Source organism: Mustela nigripes, chromosome 1 (genome assembly GCF_022355385.1).
Source record: "Mustela nigripes isolate SB6536 chromosome 1, MUSNIG.SB6536, whole genome shotgun sequence".
Lineage (NCBI taxonomy): Eukaryota > Metazoa > Chordata > Mammalia > Carnivora > Mustelidae > Mustela > Mustela nigripes.
In genome coordinates, this window is record NC_081557.1 from 244,107,735 (window position 1) to 244,118,954 (window position 11,220).

At 44.7% G+C, this 11,220-nt stretch overlaps 1 long non-coding RNA gene across 1 annotated transcript; it reads right to left on the reverse strand.

The window, feature by feature from the left end:
• Positions 1 to 2,760: 2,760 nt before the first annotated feature.
• LOC132015620 (uncharacterized) lies at positions 2,761 to 9,293 on the reverse strand. Its single transcript, XR_009403728.1, has 3 exons — positions 9,081 to 9,293; positions 7,330 to 7,548; positions 2,761 to 3,393 (listed from the first exon to the last, which is right to left on the reverse strand). It is a non-coding gene; the product is annotated as an uncharacterized LOC132015620 (long non-coding RNA).
• Positions 9,294 to 11,220: the final 1,927 nt, after the last annotated feature.

The window sequence follows — 11,220 nt, forward strand, 5'->3', positions numbered from 1 at the left end:
TTTAAGAGGAAACACTTGGACGAATGATTTGGACAAATGCAATGCACATGTGTTAAGTCAGAGATAGAACTTTCACATCATTATCTGAGGGGCGCCTGGGTGGCTCAGTGGGTTAAGCCTCTGCCTTCAGCTCAGGTCATGATCCCAGGGTCCGGGGATGGAGCCCCATGTGGGGCTCCTTGCTCAGCGGGGAGCCTGCATCTCCCTGTGCCTGCTTCTCCCCCTGCTTGTGCTCTCCCTTTCTCTCTGTCAAATAATAAATAAAATATTTTTTAAAAATTGTGAAAGGTAAAAACAAACAAGTGAAATTAATTTTAATGAAACCTTCATTTTCACCCCACAAATTAAAAATACTATTTCACCATGTAATCAATAAAAAATCACGAATGCAATCTTTCACCTTCTTTTTCTGTACTAAGCCTTTGAAATCTGGTGTGTATCCTAGACTTAGAGCGCATGTCAGTTCTGACCAGCCCCATTTCAAGGGCTCTGTAACCACATGTGGCTAATGGCTTGGACAGAGCAGAACTGGACAGAGCAAAACTGAACAACACATTCATTCTAGACCTTGCAAAGTCTTCAGGGCAAACACGTAGGCTCACCCAGAGCCCTCTGGGGAAGTGTTTTATAAAACTAGAATATAACAAGGTGATAACATTTGATCAAAAGGAGCTTCCTCTTTCAAAACAACCTACTTTTAATTTTCTCTGTCCTCCTCAGAGAAACTTCAGAAGGATCATGATAATTGCATCATTCTTCTTCTTCAACAACAAACTGAAGCGGACACGGTCAGGTCAGTGGGAATGGGAGTTAGATGGAGGAGGCTGTCCTGTTTTACTCCCGGAGGGACTGCCCATGACCCACTGGGTTTTTCATAAGATATCATCAAGCCTGCTGAGAACCAATGGATATTCTTTTTTCCCCCATGCTGAAAGCGCCAGCAACAATTTTCATGTAGCTGCCCTTCTTTTTCAGAGGAGATGATGGCAGAGGCAGGTTGTAATCACAGTGTGCTATCTGAGGACAAATAGAACACGTCAGGCAGATTGCTCTTTCGTAAAGGCTAAAGAGCTTTCAAGACTGTGAGTCACTTTGCAGTGCTCGGGAAAGAGCGACAGTTGAAACTTGCCATCAAAATCAGAGAGACCATCTAGGCCAACCTGGGCACAGCCAGGAGTGGATTAAGAGCTCCGCAAGCCAGCTCCATCCCAGTAACAATGATGATCACACTCTGCTCTCCTCAGCAGCAGCCCTTGCCCTCTGTTCATTAGGTTTGTGCACAACTCCAACAACCTCCCTCAGGCCCAGGGGCCGCCACTCCTCTGTCTTCCTTCCAGCCCTTGGCAGTGACTTCCGGGGTGAGGGTTTCTCACTCAACAGTGAGTCACGCTGCAGGCAGACCTTGACCCTGCCTCATCCTAACTGCCTTAAAGTACAGCAAGCATCCATGCACCCTAAAAGGAGGCCAAGTCCTCCCTTTATTTCTGGAGTCTTCTTTCTATGGAAGAAACTGTGATGAGGCTATCTGTCATTCAGAACCTCTGAGTCTTTTGTTCTAAAATCAATGATTGACTTTCACTGACCACTTAACTATAGCCCCCTTTTGTTCCCATAGTAACTCCAGTAATGCCCTTTTTTCTGTTCCAAGTGCTTCTTTACTTGATGTATGAGTTTGCTGTGGCTGCTGTAACAAAGTCCTACACGATGGGTGTCTTACACAGCGGAGTTTTCTTTTCTCACACCTCCAGAAGGTGGAAGTCCAAGACCAAGGTGGTGGCAGAGTGGGTTTCTTCCAAATGTTTTGAGAGAGAATCAATCCTTGTCTCTCCCCTCACTTCTGGGGTTTGCTGGTCATCCTTGGCATTCCTTAGCTTGTAGGAACATCATCCCACTCTCCACTTTCATTTTCACATGCCTTCTCCCCCTGTATATCTATGGCCAAGCTTGCCCCCCCCTTTTTTTTAAGATTTTATTTATTTATTTGACCGAGAGAGATCACAAGTAGGCAGAAAGGCAGGCAGTGGGGGCGGGGGAAGAAGCAGGTTCCCCGCTGAGCAAAGAGTCCAATGTGGGTCTCGATCCCAGGACCCTGGGATCATGACCTGAACCAGAGGCAGAGGCTTTAACCCACTGAGCCACCCAGACACCCCCAAACTTGCCCTTTTTAAAAGACACCCATCATCCTGGCTTAAGGCTCACTCTCATGATCTCATCTTCATTAATTACACCTGCAGTGACCCTATTTCCAAATAAGGTCACACTCTGAGGTATTGGTGTTTAGGACTTCAATATCTCCTGTTCAGGGGACAAGACCCACTACAAATAATTTTACTCATTTTGTCTTCCCCAAAGGCCACTGAGATAGGTTCTTAGATAAGTTATCTCGATTTGCATAGGAGGGCACTGAGGCACAGACCGAGGAAATGACTTGCCAAGGTCACGTGGCGAGCCAGGAGTGAAGCCACCCCAGACTGTCCAGCTCCAGCGTCTGAAGGGTGAGTGTGTGCTGTACAACCCTACGAGATAAGTACTGTTATTACCGCCTCAAACTTACACTTGAGGAAACTCAAGTACGCAGCGATCATAAAACCCACTCAGGTTCACACTGCTGGTCATTGGTGGAGATGAAATTTGAACCCCCTACTATTTGGCTCCAGTGTCCCATTTGTCAACCACTAAGCTCTCCAATGTCTTTAAAATAATTTCCCAGAATTCAGGAAAGGCTAGTTTACTATTCCACACTTTCCAAGGCTGCACCATTTTTGGGTATGTTGGTTCTCTATCATTTGTAGCCGGTGGAACCAGGCAGATATATCAGGAGCAGGATAAAGGGCTTGAGAACTTTGCAGATGCTGGAGGTCCCTGCCCCATCACTGCCCTGGACCCCCTCAGGCTCTTCCATGACAACAGAAAGAAAGTAAACAGGTAAGGATGTTATTCTGCTCTACTTTGGTGAAATAAAATGGGGGTGGGGAGTGAAAGGGTTCAACCCCTTAAAAGAAGAATCCAACAGACCCCACCTTACCCCTTCTTTATGACTAGAAATAAGTGAGGTTCCTCCCACTGTCTCATGAGGAATGGGAGAGCCTGGCTCCTAAGCCAAATCAAATAATGGTATTTCTCTGTCAAAGATTTAAATGAAGGGGCACAGAGACTGGGCGTCGAGAGCTGAGTTTCATTAATGTGGCAGCTGGGCACCACACAGTCCCTGGGATTAGCTCTTCAAATTCTTGAAGTCTGTGAGAAATCCATGGAATTCCCTTCTCCCAACCCTGCCACTTGCTTTTGATTAAAAGAGCTCGAGTTGTGGGGGTGCCTGGGTGGCTTGGTCAGTCAAGTGTCCAGCTGTCCATCTCAGCGCAGCTCTTGATCTTGGAGTCTTGAGATCAAGCCCTGTTTTGGGTTCCAGAGAGAAAGAGAGAGAGAGAAAGAGCGAGCTTGAATTGTTTTCTTAATACATTTAGCTTGAGTCTTGTATATTCAAAAAAGTAGTATCACTAGCTCATTCTAAAAAATCTTCCCCCAGCGTGCCCAATTTAAAGAAGTTTCTTTCACTGGATTCATAGCAACGAGGCACCATACTTCAAATAGCTGTGTCTAAAATAAACCACTCTTATTTACGCCCCTGGTGTAAAAGCTCCCTGAGGGTAGCAATTTCACCTGTTTTGTTTACTTCTGTATCCTGAACACCTAGCAAAATGCCTATTGCATAGTAAGATTCAGTAATATTCGTTATGAACAAATATCTATGCATAAAGTTTCTCCCATTTCACACAGGTGATAACTCGCCATACATACTATTCTTCATGTTTCTTTTTTTAAAAAACTTATTTATATGCCATTCAATATCAAATATTCATTGTCAACAGTTAGAGGAACAGGAGGTGGGAAGCATGACTCTTATTTATGTGAAGAGTTCCAAGCAAAAAAACCAATTCTCCATGCCTACTTCTTCATGCACTAATCCCTGGACACAGCCATCACTCAGCCTGAATTGAACCCACTGTGTAGGTCGTGCCCGGTATGTGACAGTCTTCTCTTTGCTGTTTATGACCCACACAATAGCCACTATTTCTTAATGCACAGTATTCAGAATCCAGCTAAATTTTTTAAATGTCTATTTTGCCCTGAGGATTACTTTTATCTTCCTATCAAACTGTGTATGTATATGCTTCCCCATTATAGCTACTCAAAACTGTAGGGGGTGGATTAAAAATTAAAGTGTACTAAAAAGTAAATTATATGAACTTTTTAAACTTCAGGTAATTAAAATAATAATGAGATACAACTACAGCTTCTGGCCAAAATCCAGGACAGTGACAACACCAGATGTTAGAGAGGATGTGGAGGAACAGGAACTCTCATTCATTGTTTGTGGGAATGCCAAATGGTACAACCACTTTGGAAACCAGTTTGTCAGTTTCTTACAAAGCTAAACATGCTCTTATCATACAATCCAGCAGTTGTGCTCCTTGGTATTTACTAAAAAGAATTGGAATTTTGTATCCATGCAAAAACCTGCACACAGATGTTGATCATTGCTAAAACTTGAAAGCAACCAAGATGTCCTTCAGTAGATAATAAATAAATAAGCTGTGGTATATTTAGACAATAAATTTTGTCCATTGCTAAAAAGAAGAAAGCTGTAAAGCCATGAAAAGGCAGGGAGGAAACAATATTACAAAGTGAAAGAAGCCAGTCTGAAAAGGATACATACTACTGTGTGATTACAGCTGTATGACATTCTACAAAAGGCAAAACTACCGAGACAGTAAAAAGATCAGTGGTTGCCAGGGGCTGTGGGGGTGAGGTGGGTGGGAGGTTGAATAGGCAGAACAGAGAGGATTTTTAGGGCAGTAATCCTCTGTATGACTGTAACAGTAGACACGTGTTATGGTCAATTTGTCCAAACTCAGAGAATGCACAGCTATGGGCTTTTGTTGATTATGATCAATTGTAACAAATGTCCCACTTTGGTGGGGGATGCTGGTAAGGGGAGAGGCTGTGCATGTGTGGGGGGCAGGGAGTAGATGGGAAATCTCTGTATACTCTGAATCTAAAGCTGCTCTAAAATAAAATTTTATTTAAAAAAATCAATACATCTTCATGTTTTTAAATAAGGTAGCCCTTGGTATAACCTTGGGTTTAACACAATAGGTTTCTTGTAAAATTTAGGTAGCTTGTCCCCGGTGCCTGCTCATCCACCCACCCTCGTCATGACCTAGAGCCAAATTTTTCCATCTGCATTTGGGTGTGTTGCATCTTCTATGAGAGGCAGCTACTTCGAGAGTTCCATTCTGAGATAGCAGTATCAAAATTATCATTTATGGTCAAGGACATCTTGGTTGCTTCCAGATTGGGGCAATTAGTGCATTGTGGGATAAAAAGTGGGATATGCACAGAAGTCTTAGAATCTGGAAGTTGTAACTGGGAGATACACAGGTCATCAGAGATTGAAGGGGACCATTTATCAGAGTTACTCTTGTCATAGACTGTGTTTCTTCAGACCATTTACATCACCCCCTTAAATCATTATGACCAATAGCTTATTTATTCTCCATCTCCTCCCCATGGGATGTAGGCTGTATGAGAGCAGAGCCTCTATGTGTCTTGTTCAGAATTATATCTCCAGTGCCTGAAATCACTCCTGGCATGTGATGGATGCTCAGTGTTTGTGGAGTTCATGAATAAACTATAGAGCAGGATGAAGGTGACTTTTGTATTTGTACCAGTCCTGGTGCTTAGGAGTCCTTCCTTTTGGAAACCCTTCTGGAAATTACCTAAGAAATCTTTTCCCATACAAACAAGGAGGTCATTGAGAAGGGAGCAGCCATCTGGGGTTGAGTGGAAAAAATTCTCTTAAAATGTAAAATTCCAACCTCATGTCAATGGAGCGTGACTTCAGGGGTCCTAGTTATTCTTCGGGCTTTCACTAGCACTCTTCTCAAAGTCCTTCCATCGCATTCAGAAATCGCACTCCTATTCTCAAGATTTTGTTACGATGGCATCACTCTTCTAAGAACCAACATCTAGACTAATTATCAATGACTGAGTAAAAACGTTACCTTAGAGTTGCAGCTTAAAAACAATTGTGGTGTGGGGAACCTGGGCAGTTCAGTCAGTTAAGCATCCAACTCTTGATTTCAGCTCAGGTCATGACGTCAGGATCATGGGATCGAACCCCACCTCGGGCTCTGTGCTGGGTGCAGAGCCTGCTTGAGATTCTCTGTCTCCCTCTCCCTCTTCCCCTCCCCACATACTTACACACACATGCATTCTCTCTCTCAAAAACAAGCAAATAGGGGCTTCTGGGTGGCTCAGTGGATTAAAACCTCTGCCTTCAGCTCGGGTCATGATCCCAGAGTCCTAGGATCAAGCCCCACATCGGGCTCTCTGCTCAGCAGGGGGGCCTGCTTCTTCCCCTCTCTCTGCCTGTCTCTCTGCCTGCTTATGATCTCTATCTATCAAATAAATTTACAAATCTTTAAAAAAAAAAAAAAAGCAAATAAACAAAAAATAATTGCGGTATAATGGGGAATATGTATTTGTTCTTTTCTCCAGTTCCTGACACATCGCCCTTAAAACCCTTAGAATCTACTAAGTGGTAAGTGTCTTTTACATGCTAAGAAGACGAGTCGTGGCTGGGGACCCCTAGGTAGCTTCAGGATGGTGGTTGGTCAAAAAAAAAAAAAAAAAAAAAAAAGGCATAACTAGCAGGTTGGCCCATCCCCAACCTGGGGCCAGTGGCTGGAGGTTGAGTTCAGTCACCAATGGCCTATGATCTAATCAATCATGCCTATGTAATGAAACCTCCTATAAAACCCCCCTAAACAGTGGGGTCCAGGGCTTCTGGGTGGTTATGCATATTGAGGTAATGTCCCTAGAGAGGGGAGGGAAGTGCCACATAACAAGCACCACCCAGCACCTCGGTCTACACCTCTCCACCATTTGGCTGTTCCTAAGTTGTATCTTTATAGTAAACTGGTAGTAGTAAGTAGAATGTGTTCCTGAGTTTTGTGAGCAATTCTAGCATATTATTAAATCTGATGAGGAGGAGGTGGGAACCCTGATTTAGAAGCTGATTGGTCAGAAGTAAGCGAGGTCCGGACCTGTGGCTGCCATCTGAAGTGGGGAGAGTCTTGTGGGAGTCAGGGTCAGAACTGAAGCCAATTGTCACCCCCACTTGGTGTGCAGAGAACGTGAGAATTGGTGTTAGGCTGGACAGCCAACACACATTTGACTCCAGAAGCCTTGTGAATAAAAACAGGTCAACGGGTAACATTTATTACCTCACCGTTTCTGTGAGGAAAGACTTTGGGAACAGCTTACCTGAGTGGTTCTGGATGGGAGAGTCCTTCTGGGTGGTTGCAGCGAAGGCGTCAGCCCAGACTGTGGCCCTCTGAAGGCGTGACTGGGCCACTTCCAAAATGGCTCACACTCACAGTGACCAAGTTGGTGCTGGTTGTTGACAAGAGGCCTTAGCTCCTTGCTGTTTGAACCTCTCCAGGGGGCCACTCAGACATGATGGCTCTCCTCACAGCTAGTGCCCTGAGAAAGCGAGATGAAAGCTAGCATGTGTTTTGTGTCCTGGTCTCCTGAGTCACACCGCGTCATTTCTGCAATGTCCTGTGGTTTCCCAGGTCAGCGCCAGTGTTTGGAGCAGGAACCACACAGAACATGAAAAGCAAGAGGCAGGGATCTTTGGCAGCCATTTTGGAGGCTCAACACACAGCTCAAATATACTTTTCTATTTTTTTTTTAAGATTTTATTTATTTATTTGAGAGAGAGAGAGAATGAGAGAGAGAGCGTGAGTGGGGAGAGGTCAGAGGGAGAAGCAGACTCCCTGCTGAGTGGGGAGCCCTATGTGGGACTCGACCCCGGGACTCCAGGATCATGACCTGAGCCGAAGGCAGTTGCTTAACCAACTGAGCCACCCAGGTGCCTCTCAAATATACTTTTCAAATAAATGAATGAATTATTTGATCAATGTCAAGTCCTCTAAACTCCATCTGTTTGGATCTAGTATTTAGCACAAGAACTCAGGCTTCCGGCAACACAAAATGTTTTATGGGCCTTAGTGTTTTCCCTCTGGAGAACCTCAGACAAATAAATGATTTCCTTTCACTGTGACTCAAGTCTAAAAATGGGAGTTGTAAAATCACCATGAAATTAAATAACTTCAGAAGCATGAAGAATGTTCATTATTAAAACTCTCCCACAGGCCCGGCCCTGGGCAAAATTGTAAAGTCAGGGAAGCTTGGCTTTTCTAACCCAATTCTGCAAATCTCCTCGGCCCTCCCCACCGCCCCCCACCAACCATCCCCTCCCCCTCTGCAATGTCATGTTCGGTGGACAGGTGTGAGTTTCGCACAACGGGCCTTCACACAGCTGGAGAGAGTACCAGCCGGAGAGGTTAATGCTGAGTAAATGCACATGTGAGAACATCAGACAAGACCAGCTCTGCCTCTGGCTTTGAAACACATCACCCAGTATCAGGCGAACATCAGACGAAACTGTCAGCTGACAACCAGGAGTTGAGATGCATGAAGATCCTTAGCGGTGAAAATGGAATGTTCCCCGCAGAGAGATGATCAAGGATCCACATCTCCCCAAGGGACAGCAGATTTCCCCATCCCGCTCACCCGAAGAACACACCAGGCGCATGGAGGCTTGTGAGTTCCTCGAACAGGTATGGTCCAAGCCAGGCATCCTTTTAGGGACCAATCTCTCAATCGCTCAATCATCGTGTCAATGAAGCCTCTCCTGACCATTTTCCTTAAAATGCCAATTTAAATCGCAGCCTTCCCCTAGCCCTTACTCTGCTCAATGCTCTTGTGTTTCATAGCACTCGCAAGGATACTCACACGTCTACTAAAACTCATTTTATTGTTTTTTATTAGTGTCTGTCTCCCTTATACACACTCCATGCCAGAATTTCAGCTCCCCAAGAGTGGGAACCTTCACCTGTTTTGCTCCCTGACATGGCTCCTGGCCCATGGTACCTACTATTTATTGAGTGAATGAGTGCTGGTTGCAAGAGTGAAGAAAACAGACAAAATTCTGTCTTCTGCACACTTACCTTTCTCTCTCGTTCTCTCTTCCCTCTCTCTCAATCCATGCATACAGTTGCCATTCACTGGGTTAAGTCCAAAATATGTGGTTGGTCCACTGTTCTCACCTTCCTGTTGTTTCCAGCACATGCCCCCAGGCAGTCCGTGGCTTCTCCATTCCAGAGCATTTGCTGCAAAACCTAAATCCCCAGGTCACTCCAGATTCCAATTTCATGCTTGTTCTTGGGGAAATAAAGTTTGTTTTTCAAATATAAACATTCCAGAGCCCTAGTCATGCTTCCCGAGCTCTCTGTGTGGCCGTACCTCTGGGCTTAGGGCAGGAAACCTATTTGTTTTTCCTCTCAAAATGTTCAAAAATGGGTCACAAAGCTGCACACTTTTGTCAGTGAAAATTACCACCCACCCCTTTCTTTGCTCTGAAAGAGATAACTCTCCTTACCCCCCCAAAAGCCACATTCCAAGTCAGAACATTCCAGTGACTCAAGGTTAATCAAAACAGGGGACATGCCAAAAGGAAGCATGCAGAGAATGACCACGGGCATCAAACAAGGCTGCTGGAGAGGCCAGATTCCCTGAGCACTACCAACAACCACCAATCACACATGTACAAAGGCGGCTTGCATTCAAGTGCAGGGAAGTGGTACCTGGTTCATGTAGTATCAACAACCCTTCTTCACAGATCATTACGTTAGTGTGTGCGATACAGATACAGATGAGACACGAGCACGTATTTTTCCAGGTAGAGGAAAGACAGTGGGAACAAAAGACATTATAGGTCATGGTCAACTCGTTAAACAATAGGAGATCCAAAGAATGTGAGTAGGGGAAAGTTGTTGACACTGGCAACTGAAAGCTATCTTGGGAGCTTTGGGGGGTGATTTGGTGGGAAAGAAAAGGAGATTGCACACGGAAAGAAACTCTATGACTTTTGTTTCTTTTTTGGTCCTGGGGTCAAGACCGAATGGCCAAGTTTATGCTCTACACCTAAGCTGTCCGATAAGGCAGCCACTAGCCACATGTGCTACTTAGAACTAACTAAAATGAATTGAAATTAAACAGATTTTAAAACTCAGTCCCTCAGTCACACAAGCCACATTTCAAGGGCTCGAAGCCACATGTAACCTGGAGCTCAGTGCAGATAGCTCAGGGTTCCGCCACCCCAGAAAGTTCTGTAGAGCAGCACAGCTGTAGAGCTTGGCAGGTGGAAGAGCAGATAACCCCCTCTATCCACACCAGCTATACCCCTCATCCTCTTATCCCCCTAAAGAGAGACAGACTCAGGATGTCATAGTCTGCAAAGACCTTGGCAACCCACGTCTAAAGTCTCACTCTTCCTGATGCTTTTTTTAATCAAGTGATTCCCAGAGAGGTTAGTTTAAGCCATTTATTGAACATATATTTATGAGTGCCAGGGACACTAAAGTGAATAAAACACCATCAAAACTTCAAGGTGTTCACATTTTGGAGAGCATGCAAGAAACTAATTATATTAAGATGGTAAACATCACAATAGAGATGTGTATAAGACCCATGACTGTGTCTTAATCTGTGTATAAGACACAGATTGGATTTTCCAAAAATGGCCTAGCAATATTTTCAGTGCCACGTGCTTTTCCAGAATCTTCCAGAACTTTCCACTTCCCATCAAGAGATGAAATTTATTTCCCTCCTCTCTAACCTAGGTGGGCTCACGACTGCTCTGACCAGTATAATATGACACAAGTGATGCTAAGTCACTCCTGACACCAGATCATATAAAGGATTCAAGCTTCCTTAATTCCTCTCTCTGTCTATCTCTCTCTCTGTCTCTCTATCTCTCTCTCTCAGCGTGCAACTTTGGAATCCTGAGCCACCTTATAAAAAGTCCAGCTACCTTGAAGTTGCAGTGCTGAGTAGAACATGTAGGAAAGCAACAGAGGTATAGAGAGAAACGCTCAAGGTGTCCCTGCTGTTCTAACTCCCTGATGTCCGTCCCTCCCCAGCAATAACTACCAGCTAAGTGAAAGAGTGAGTCACCAGACAAGCCGAGCCCGGCCTTCAAGGGCCCAGCTGTGGAGAAATGAGCTATCCCTGCCATGCCGTGTTCAAATTCCAGACCCATAGAATCCAGGAGCATAATAAATGGCTATTTGCTCCACTAGGTTTTAG